We start from the raw sequence: 11,668 nt of genomic DNA on the forward strand, positions 1-11,668 counted from the left end.
CCCGCCCCCCGACGCCTCGCTCCCGATGCTCCTCGCTATTGGCTCGTCCCAGGAGCCGCGCACGCGGACTGGACAGCCTGAAAGGCGCTGTTGCTAGGGTGCCAGGATTCGCTGCAGCAGCTTCCGTAAAAGGCGGTGACTGGGGGCGGGGCAAGAGGGGGCGGAGCCTTGTCCTCCGTCGGGAGGGTGGCCAGGAGGTCAGATGGGCGGTCGGGTGGACCGAAGAGCTGCGGGCCGATGGACCCCAGGATACCTGGGAAATAGATGGATTGACCAACAGTCCTGGTTTGAGCGTACTAAGCGATTTCGCAGGATGGAGGAATTTCAGTGCTAACACTGAGGCAGTACGCTGCAAACTGGGAAGTTGGTCACTCTAGCAGATGGACAGAAGATTGGATATGAATAGACGGAAAGATGGACAAAAGAGTGACTGTAGACGGTGGACAAAGAAATGGTTATATATACAGCCAGATTATTAGATATGGAGGGGTAGACAGAAAGTGGCCATTGAGTTTTCTGGGAACAGGTGGATGACCCAGTGCGCAACCCAGCTCCCACCAAACTCCACACCACAGGGCTTGTCTGAGGCTCATTTTTCTTGGGCTGGTGTTGGACAGAAGGGTTCTCACCTGACTGAATGTCAGCGTAGATGTGAAAGGCAAGGGAGAGGGTTAGAGGTGCCTACCTGATCTCTGCTCTTTCTGTAAAGGAGGCCAATGTTGCAGCCCTGTGTACTGGGCATTTGCAAAGGTGTAAATTCATTCATACACTCTTTAATTCAACAAGTATTTATTAAGCACTTACACTCTGTACTGGAAATACAGCAGTGAACAAAAAAGAAAAATAAATAAATATCCCTGACCTTATAACAGTGGGCAGGAGAGACTTCCTGTGAGCAACTGCTCTCATCTTAGCATGTGGTTTCCAGGGCTCTATGTCCTCCTGGTTTCTTCCAATCTCACCAGTCCCTCATCTGTGCATTTTCTCTTTGTCTATACTCACTCTTGCAAAATCTCATCCAGGCTCATGATTTCAAATGCCACCTACATGTCAATCACTCCTAAAAGTGTTTGTCAAGTCCAGACCCATCCTGAGTGGCAGATTCACTAGTCCCACTGTCAACTAGACATCTGCACTCTGACTCCCAGTCACTGGCATCTCAAATGCAACTTGTGTCCCCTAACGCTGGCTCATACCCTAAACCTACTTCACCCCACTTCCCCCAGATTGATTGATAGCACCCCAACCCTTCTTATTGCTCAGGCCAAACACCTCAAAGTACCCGCCTGACTACTCTCTTTCCCAGCTATATCCAGTGCACCAAAAAGTTCCACTGCCTCCATCAGCATCATCTGCCCCTATCGGCATCATCTGCCCAGAATGAAATCACTTCTTGTTATGCCCATAGCTTCCACTGAGTCCAAACTACCACCATCTCTCCTGAGGGCAAATGTACAGCTTGCCTCCTGGTCTCCTGTTGCTGCCCCTGATGCCTTCAGTCTGTTCTGCACACATCAGCCTTTGCATACATGAGTCAGATCCTCCCCCATTTCTTGCTCAGAATCCTGAAGTACCTCCTCCCCAAGGAAAAACCAGAGGCAGCAGGACCCTCATGAGTTCCAATTACCCCTCTGACTGTATCTCCCCAGCCAGCTCAGTCTCTCAGTGTTCCTCACACATCATACCTCATGCACTCTCCTACTCAGTGTATGAGCAACACTTGTTCCCATGCCTAGATTGCACAGATTTCCATAGGGCTGCACCCCAGCACTCTCAGAGTCCCTAATTTCAGACTGTAACCTGCCCCACTCTGCCCCCAGCACTCAGGATCACCTTTATCCCCTTACCCTGGCTCTATGTTTTTCTGTAGCAGTTACCACATTCTCAGAATTTTTTTTTAGATGGTTTCTCGCTCTGTCACCCCAACTGGAGTGCAATGGCACAATCTTGGCTCACTGCAACCTCCACCTCCAGGGCTCAAGCAATTCTCATGCCTCAGCCTCCTGAGTAGCTGAGATCATAGGTATGCGCCACCATGACCGGCTAATTTTTCTATTTTTCAGTAGAGATGGGGTTTCACCATGTTGGCCAGGCCAGGCTGGTCTTGAACTTCAGACCTCAAGTGATCTACCCACCTCAGCCTCCCAAAGTACTGGGATAACAGGCGTGAGGCACCACACCCAGCCACTTCATAGCAGCTACCACCTTCTCATACACTTTTTTGTTTTGAGACGGATCTAGCCCTGTCACCCAGGCTAGAGTGCCCGATCATGGCTCACTGCAACCTCAAAGTCCCAGACTCCTAAGTAGCTAGGACTACAGGTGCACATGACATAATGCCTGGTGATTTTTCAATTTTTTTGAGATACAGTTTTACTTTGTTCCCCAGGCTGGAGTGCGGTGGCATGATCTCAGCTCACTGCAACCTCCGCCATCAGGTTCAAGCGATTCTCCTGCCTCAGCCTCCCAAGTAACTGGGATTATAGGCACACACCACTACAACCAGCTAATTGTTGTATTTTTAGTAGAGACAAGGTTTCTTCACCATGTTGACCAGGCTGGTCTCAAACTCCTGACCTCCAGTGATCTGCCCACCTCAGCTTCCCAAAGTGCTGGGACTACGGCCAAGAACCACCATGCCTGGTCCTCAACTTTTTTAAATTATTAGTAGAGACAAGGCCTTGCTATGTTGCCCAGGCTGGTCTCAAACTTCTGAGCTCAGGCAGTCCTCCTGCTTCACCTCCTAAACTGCTGGGATTACAGGTGTGAGCCATTGCATTTGGCTTTTTGCACTTTTTAAAGTAAACGTTTATTATCCTTATATGGCATTGCCTGGCTTCTCCCACAAGAAAGAGAAGTCTGTGAAGTGGGAGTCTCCCTTTTATTCATGGATATATCCTGAGCAACTCAAATACCAACTAAGCTCCATGTAGACCAGTTGACTGATTGAATAAAATGAGTGCCACAGGGTGTTAATGGTGAGTGCTGTGGAGAAAAATAAAACAGGGCAGCTAGAGGTTGGGGCAGGGTAAGAATCCTGCAGGTCAAGGTCAGGCCCAGAAGGCCCCTCACACCATCAGAATTGCTGGGAAGCCTGGCCCACCTCCTGTTCTTGTTCTCTGCCTGTGGCTTCAGGACCTACAGTGGCTGCTGAATAAAGGCTCAAAAGGCACCAATCATTTGAAACTGCCTTTGCAAAAATTACAACTGAGGAAATTATGACAGTGAAAGAGATCAAACCTAACTGACTCCATCTTGCTTCTAACCTTTAAACTGTCCTTGTCCATTCCTGGGCATAGGCCGAACTAACCTTGGGAAGGAATTTAGTTTACGATTTGACTCTGAAACAAAATTGATAATAACCCTTTCCCACAAGACCCCCTTCTTGCCTGGGGACCAGTCTGCCTTTGTAGGACTAACCAATTAGCTATGAGTTTGAATTACAGTTTAGGGGGGTCATGCAGCCTTTGGCTGCAAGAGTCTGAATCTCCCCAAATTGCTCCTGGGGATAACATCACTATTATAAAACCTAAGATCAGTATTTGAGATATTTTGCAGACCCTGCACTCGATGGATCAGCTGACACCACCCAGACCAGTAATCTGGCTCCATCAGTTCTGCCATCCCAGCCAGGTACAGAAGACAGCAAGAAAACCTTACTTTGACACCCCTGTGATTCCATCTCCAACTTGACCAGTCAGCACTCCCCACTTCCTGTGCCCCCACCTGCTACTAAATTATCTTTAAAAATTCTGATCCCTGAATGCTCCAGAGACTGATTTGAGTAATAATAAAAATCCAAGGCCGGGCACAGTGGCTCACATCTGTAATCCCAGCACTTTGGGAGGCTGAGGCGGGCATATCGCCTGAGGTCAGGAGTTTGAGACCAGCCTGACCAACATGGAGAAATTCTGTCTCTACTAAAAATACAAAACTAGCCGGGCATGATGGTGCATGCCTGTAATCCCAGCAACTCGGGAGGCAGGAGAATCGCTTGAACCCAGGAGGCAGAGGTTGCGGTGAGCCGAGATTGCACCACTGTGCTCCAGCCTGGGCAATAAGAGTGAAACTCTGTCTGAAAATAATAATAATAATAAAACTCCGGTCTCCCACACAGCTGGCTGTGCATGAATTACTCTTTCTCCATTGCAGTTCCCCATCTTGATAAATTGGCTCTGTCTAGTCAGTGGGCCAGGCGAACCCATTGGGCAGTTACATATTCAGGTCCTTAATATATAGACCAGTGCCCACACCCTCTCCCCATCCCATCTCCCATTCCAGTGCTCCTGTGTGTGGGGTGTAAGGCTGGGAAAGGCAGAGTCTCCTTGGGGCAGCCCTAGCATTAATTCACTCTTCCATTCCTTTCGCAAGTGCTTATCAAGGTCTGACTTAGATAAGACCCCAGGGATGCAGCATGAATAAACACAGCAAGAATTCAAATGATTTATTTATCCAGAGGTAGGTGAGAGGCAACAGACAGTAAAAGAACAAATAACATAATTATAGGCAGCATGACTAAAATGGAGAAAAGGAACCAAGCAAACGTGCAGAGTATCGTGTTTATGTCAAAGGTAGTAGGAGAGGCACATCTGAGAAGGGGTCAACCCAAAGGCATTGGCTGAGCATGGAAAGATCTGGAGGAAGCCATTTCTGGCAGAAAAGCACAGCAAGTACAAAGACCCCAAGGAAAGAATAAGTTTGACATTTTAAAGGAATGTGGGAAAGCCACTTGGGTCTAATGGGAGAAATAGCTCAGACCCAAGGGAAAGAGGCAGAGCTGAAAAGCCTGAAGGAATAGACCACAGATCTGGAGGGCAAGAAATTCTGATGTGCAAATAGCAGGAGTCCTAAAGGGAGAAAAAGCAACTGCTGAAATAGAGGCATCAGCTAGTCAAATTACAGAAGAAAATTTTCATGACATGAAGAAAAAGCTGTATCGGCCTGGTGCAGTGGCTCACACCCATGATCCCAGCACTTGGGAGGCTGAGGTGGGCGGATCACTTGAAGTTAGAAGTTCGAGACCAGCCTGGCCAACATGGTGAAACCCTGTCTCTACTAAAAAATACAAAAATTAGGATTTCCCCTCTGGGGTCCCCTTCCACACACTCTCTCTCGTGGAAGCTTTCTCTCTTCCTCTCCTTTTTCTCTTTCTCTACCTAAATAAATCACTTGCTGCACACAAACAAACAAAATACAAAAATTAGCCAGGCATGGTGGTGCACACCTGTAATCCCAGCTATTAGGGTGGTTGAGACAGGAGAATTGCTTGAACCCAGGACGCGGAGGTTGCAGCCAGCCAAGACCTCACCACTGCACTCCAGCCTGGCCAACCCAGCAAGACTCCCTCTCAAAAAAAAAAAAAAAAAAAAGGAAGAAAAAATAAAAAACTGTCTACAGATGGGAAGGGCTGACCACATTCCTAAACAGGATGGAAGAGAAAGACTATAGTAAGATTTTTTAACTCCAAGGAGAAAGAGACCATTATATAAGCTTCTAGATAGATAAAACAAGTTACATACCAAGGAAGAAAGGCCAGCTGGCCTCAAACTCTTCCTCATAACACAGGTGCACTATCTGCCCACCTAAGCCCTGCTAAAGGACAGTTATCATGCCTGGAAAGGAATAATAACCATGAATGAGGAAAACAGTAGAATGTCCAAATTACCAAGGGGAAACATTAAATGAACAACAGTTTAACCAAAGAGAGCAAGAGAAAGAGAAAAATATTAGGTTGACCTGTGAAATTGCTAATATTCAACTGTTTTAACCTACAAAAACAGTAGTTTCATATAGGTCAACTGAAAAAAAAAATAAAACTGCAAAGTAAAAAATAATAAACATAAATTATGGGGCTGGGAACTATGGCTCTCCCCTTTAATCCCAGCTACTCTAAAGACTGAGGCAGGAGGACTTGAGACTTGAGCCCAGGACTTGAAGTCTAGCCTGGGCAACATAGTGAGATCCTGTGTCTTTAAAAAAAAAAAGGAACTTATGGAATGAGCAAAATTAAACATCTTTATCACAGTAAATAAATCCTGAACCCCCTTTAAAGACATAGAGACTGGATTAGAGAGACAAAATCCAGCCACATGCTATTTATAGGATATTTGAGACCACACCAACAGAAAAGGCTGAAAAACAAAGAAGTGGACAGAGAGATCAGACCAGCACAAATTAGAAGAGAATAGGAGTACACGACACAAGAAAGGGTAGAATTTAAGGTGAAAGGCATTGAGCAAAATAAGCAAGGCCACTATCTAACACAGAAAGAGACAATTTATGAAACAGATATAAAGATCAGTTGAGGCCAGGAGTTCAAGACCAACCTGGCCAACATGGTGAAACCCCTTCTCTGCAAAAAAACTAAACCAAAACAAAACAAAAAACCTCTACTAAAAATACAAAATAGACAAAAATACAAGAATTAGCTAAGTGTGGTGGTGCATGCCTATAGTCCCAGTCCCAGCTACTTGGGAGGCTGAGGCACAAAAATCACTTGAACCCAGAAGGCAGAGTTTGCAGTGAGCTAAGCTGAAGTCATACCACTGCAATCCTAGGCAACAGAGCAAGACTCAGTCTTTAAAAAAATAATAAATAGGCCGGGTGCTGTGGCTCACACCTGTAATCCTAGCACTTTGAGAGGTTGAGGTGGGTGGATCACCTGAGGTCAGGAGTTCAAGACCAGCCTGGCCATCACGGTGAAACCCCATCTTTAAAAAATAAATAAATAAAGACATAAACTATTTAATAATAAGTTCATGTACACCAGATATGAAAAACTTTTTTTTTTGAGATGGAGTCTCACTCTGTTGCCCAAGCTGGAGTGTAGTGGCATGATCTCAGCTCACTGTAACCTCTGCCTCCCAGGTTCTAGTGATTCTCCTGCCTCAACCTCCCAAGTAGCTGGGACTACAGGCACGTGCCACCAATCCTGGCTAATTTTTTTGTTTTTGTATTTTTAGTAGAGATGGGGTTTCACCGTGTTAGCCAGGATGGTCTTGAACTCCTGATCTTAGGTGATCCACCCACTGGCCTCCCAAAGTGCTGGGATTGTAGGCATGAGCCACCGCATCCAACCAAAACGCTCTTTTGCACATCTTTTTTTTTTTTTGAGACGGAGTCTCACTTTGTCACCAGGTTGGAATGCACTGGCGTGATCTTGGCTCACTGTAACTTCTGCCTCCCAGGTTCAAGCAATTCTCCTGCCTCAGCCTCCCAGGTTGCTGGGACTACAGGCACATGCCACCACGCCCAGTTAATTTTTGTATTTTTTTTGTATTTTTAGTAGAGACAGAGTTTTACCATGTTGGCCAGGATGGTCTCAATCTCTTGACCTTGTGATCCACCTGCCTCGGCCTCCCAAAAATGCTAGAATTACAGGCGTGAGCCACTGAGCTGGGCTTTTTACATGTCTTTTGGTGGACATGCCATTTGTTTCTGTTGCATGTCACTCAGGTTATTTGGATCCTTCTACCATCATCCTTGATGTGTTGAATTCTGTCCTCAGGCTTATGGCCCTTGCATTGAAAGATAGCTGCATCCTTTCCAAACATCACATCAGTGTTTCAAAGCAGGAGGTAGGCTGGCACCAGCCACATTTATCCGCTTTATCAGGTAAGCAAATGCTTTCCCAGACGACCCAGCAGACTTTATTTATTGTTCTCTGACCAATGACTCAGGCTTCTCAGGCTTGCAAGGAGGCTGAGAAGTCAGAGAATAGGGTCAGGATTTGTCCATTACTTGGGAATGGACGTTTACTCTCCTGGACAAAATCAAGGTTTGTTAGCAAAGAAGGAGAAAAGGGTATTGGGAAGCAATGGGCAGAACGTCACAACTTGAAAAGATGTTCAAACTCATCAGAAGGCAAGGAATACAAATCAAAGTAAGCGATGTAGCAATGACAAAACCAGAGAGTAAAAAGATCAGTGGTTGCCAGGTGTTTTGGGGGAGTGAGAGAATAGATGGAGCACAGAAGAGTTTTAGGACAGTGAAACTATTCTGTACATTATAATGGCAGGTACATGTCATTATACATTTGTCAAAGCTCATAGCATTTATGCTATGGGCTGAATGTTTGTGCCCCCTCCAAAATTCATTTGTTAAAACCTGATCACTGATACATGGTATTAGGAGGTAGGGCCTTTGGGAGATAATTAGCTCACGAGGACAGAGTAGGATTAATAGGATTAGTGCCCTTATAAAAGAGGCCTTAGCATGCTGCCTTGCTCCCTTCAACTATGTTTAAATGCAGTAAGAAGGTGCCTTATATGAACCAGGAAAGGGGCCCTCACTAGATACTGAATCTATCAGTGCCTTGATCTTGGACTTCCTAGCCTCCAGAACTGTGAGAAACAAATTTCTGTTGTTTATAAGCTACCCAGTTGTAGCATTTTGTTATAGATGTCTGAACAGACTGAGACGATGCACAACATAAGAAATGAACCTTATGTAAACTATGGATTTTGGCTGATGATGTGTTAACATTGGCTTGTTGACTGTAACAAGTGCACCACACTGAGGTGAGATATTGATAGTAGGGGAGGCTGTGCATGTGCATGGGTAAGGGTATACAGGAACTCTGTACTCTCCATTCAGTTTTGCTGTGAACCTAAAACTGTTCTAAAAAATAAAGCTCAGCCAGGCGTGGTGGCTCACACCTGTAATCCCAGCACTTTGGGAGGCCGAGGCGGGTGGATCACGAGGTCAAGAGATCAAGACCATCCTGGTCAACATGGTGAAACCCCGTCTCTACTAAACATGCAAAAAATCAGCTGGTTATGGTGGCGCATGCCTGTAATCCCAGCTACTCGGGAGGCTGAGGCAGGAAATTGCCTGAACCCAGGAGGCGGAGGCTGCGGTGAGCCGAGATCGCGCCATTGCACTCCAGCCTGGGTAACGAGAGAAACTCCGTCTCAAAAAAATAAATAAATAAAGTTCATTAATTGAAAAAAAAAGAGTAGCAGGCCAGGCATGGTGGCTCACGCTTGTAATCCCAGCACTTTGGGAGGCCAAGGAGGGTGGACCACCTCAGGTCAGGAGTTTGAGACCCACCTGACCAACATGGAGAAACCCCATCCCTACTAAAAATACAAAATTAGCTATGTGTGGTGGTGCACGCCTGTGATCCCAACTACCTGGGAGGCTGAGACAGGGAATCGCTTGACCCTGGAAGGTAGAGGTAGCAGTGAGCCAGGATCACACCACTGCACTCCAGCCTGGGTGACAGAGCAAGACTGCCTAAAATAAATAAATAAATAAATATATATATATATATATATATATACTATGTCATATATATATACTATGTTATATATATTATAATATATATAATTATAATTATATAATTATAATTATATATAATTATATTTATAATACATATAATTATATATTATAAGTAGATAAATATATATATATATGACATAGTATATAGGTCACTTTATTACCAACAGACTAGCAAAAATCAAAAATAGCTGCACCAGGCTGGGCGCAGTGGCTCACACCTATAATCCCAGCACTTTGGGAGGCTGAGGTGGGTGGATTACCTGAGGTCAGGAGTTCAAAACCTGATCTCTATTAAAACTACAAAAGTAGCCTGCTGTAGTGGCACATGCCTGTAATCCCAGCTACTGGGGAGGCTGAGGCAATAGAGTTGCTTGAACCCGGGAGGCGGAGGTTGCAATGAGCTGAGATTGCGCTATTGCACTCTAGCCTGGGTGACAGAGCAAGATTCCATCTCAGGAAAAAAAAAAAGAGCTGCACCAACTTTTGCTTTCAGGGATGTGATGAGAGAAAGGATGCTTCCAAACACTGTTGACAGAGGTAAGATTAGCTACAGCCTTTTTGGAAAGCATTTTGGCAAACTCCAGTAAAATAAAAATGCATATATTTCTGGGTCCTAAAATTCCAATCTTGGGATTCTCACTTATGGAAATAAAAGCATTGAGGTATGTGTAGTATAGTTAGGGATATTTATTGCTATATCATATGTAGTGGGGGAAAATCCTGCAAAATGATGGCCCATCCACAAGGGCATGGTTGGAGACATTTTGGGACCTCCAAACTGTTATGGTTACTACATTGTATAACAAATTACCTCAAGTTTAGTGGCTTATAACAACTTATTTTGCTCGCAAATCTGCCATTTGAGCAAGATTCAATGGAGACAACTTTTCTCTGATCCATTAGCTAGGGAAGCTTGCAGGCTGAGGTTGGAATCATCAGAAGGCTCCTCACTTGAAGTCTGCCATTTGAGGCTGGCTGTCATCTGAGAATATAGCCAGGGCTGAAAACCTGCATGTGGTCTCTCTGTGTGTCCTGGACTTCCTCACAACATGGTGGATAGATTCCAAGGACGGTTATCCTAAGTGAGAACAAGTAAAGTGGAAGTTCTGACACAGGGCAGGAGAGCTCCAAAGTTGAGCTTAGCCTGTAATAACCTACCCTGGGCTAGCATAACTGACTCAATGTTAGCTGTAAACTCCAACCTGGCTTCCCCCTCCTTACCACAGCCCCTTTGGCTGCATGACTGGGTCATGCTGCACTTAGAAGCATTGAAGCGTACTGTTCTTAACACTTGTAACCCTTGTAACCACATCCTGCTTGCCATACCTCCCCACTGCTATTGTAAGAAAAAAGTTTCCCTTTGATCATTTTGTAGAAGGAGCCTGATTGCCCCCCTTCTTGGTAATTGTATGGAAACCACCTGTGCCCACAGCCCCTTCCTCTAACCTGCTTTTCTGCTTCTGTAAAATTCTGCTTTAGCTAGGTACTCCCCTCCCCTACCTAAATCAAGGTATAAAAGATAATCAGGCCCCTTCCTCCGGCCGAGACAACTTTGAGGACTAGCAGCTGTCTCTCGGTTGCCTGCTAATTAATAAAGGACTCTTTAATTTGGAACTCAGAGTGTGGCGTGTTCCTTCTGACTCACTCAGTTACAACATTTGTAGGCTCCAGGGAGATATTCACCACAGGTGCAGACCGGGATCGTTCTAGGCTCCCCCGGGGAAGGAGGCAAACTATAGGGGAGGTGCCCCCTGAGACGTTCCAGGGCCCCATAGACCACCCCTTGCTGGAGAAGAGCGGATCGACTGCTGGCACACTCCACCAAATTATTTTTCAGAGTCCCTGGTCCTGCTCCACAGAGAAGGTAGGTCAGGCCCGACCTGGTTATTTCTGGAAGTTACAGGGATCATACAATTACCAGGACGCCGGAATTGCCTATGGTGATTCCTGTGACCTTGGGCTCTGGGTGCCCCAAAGTCCCTTGTCCTGGTTCTGGTTTTTGAACTCTGGGTGTCCAGGGTTCCTGATTCTGTTCTGTCTTTGAACTCTGAGGGTCTAGAGTTCCTGATTCTGTCTGCTTTTGGACTCCGGGTGTCCAGGGTCCCTGGTTCTGTCCTACTGTCTGATTTAGAGGGGTCCAGCCCTGACGAGGGCATCCCTCTGGACTCTGTCGCTACTCCAGGACACTGGAGGACAGAGTCCCTGGTTTCTGTTTAATTTGAAATATTTACAAAGAAGGCAAAAATTTCTTCAGGGTTCCAACTATTTACAAAGAGTTTAAAAAAAAAAACTGTCATAACCTCTGAGTGCAGGTGTGCATGCATGTGTGAGTGTGTGAGGACCCTAGGGGCCTGATCTACCTCAGTGTCTGTTGTTCTATTTTATT

The sequence above is a fragment of the Callithrix jacchus genome, chromosome 15, assembly GCF_049354715.1.
Source record: "Callithrix jacchus isolate 240 chromosome 15, calJac240_pri, whole genome shotgun sequence".
Lineage (NCBI taxonomy): Eukaryota > Metazoa > Chordata > Mammalia > Primates > Cebidae > Callithrix > Callithrix jacchus.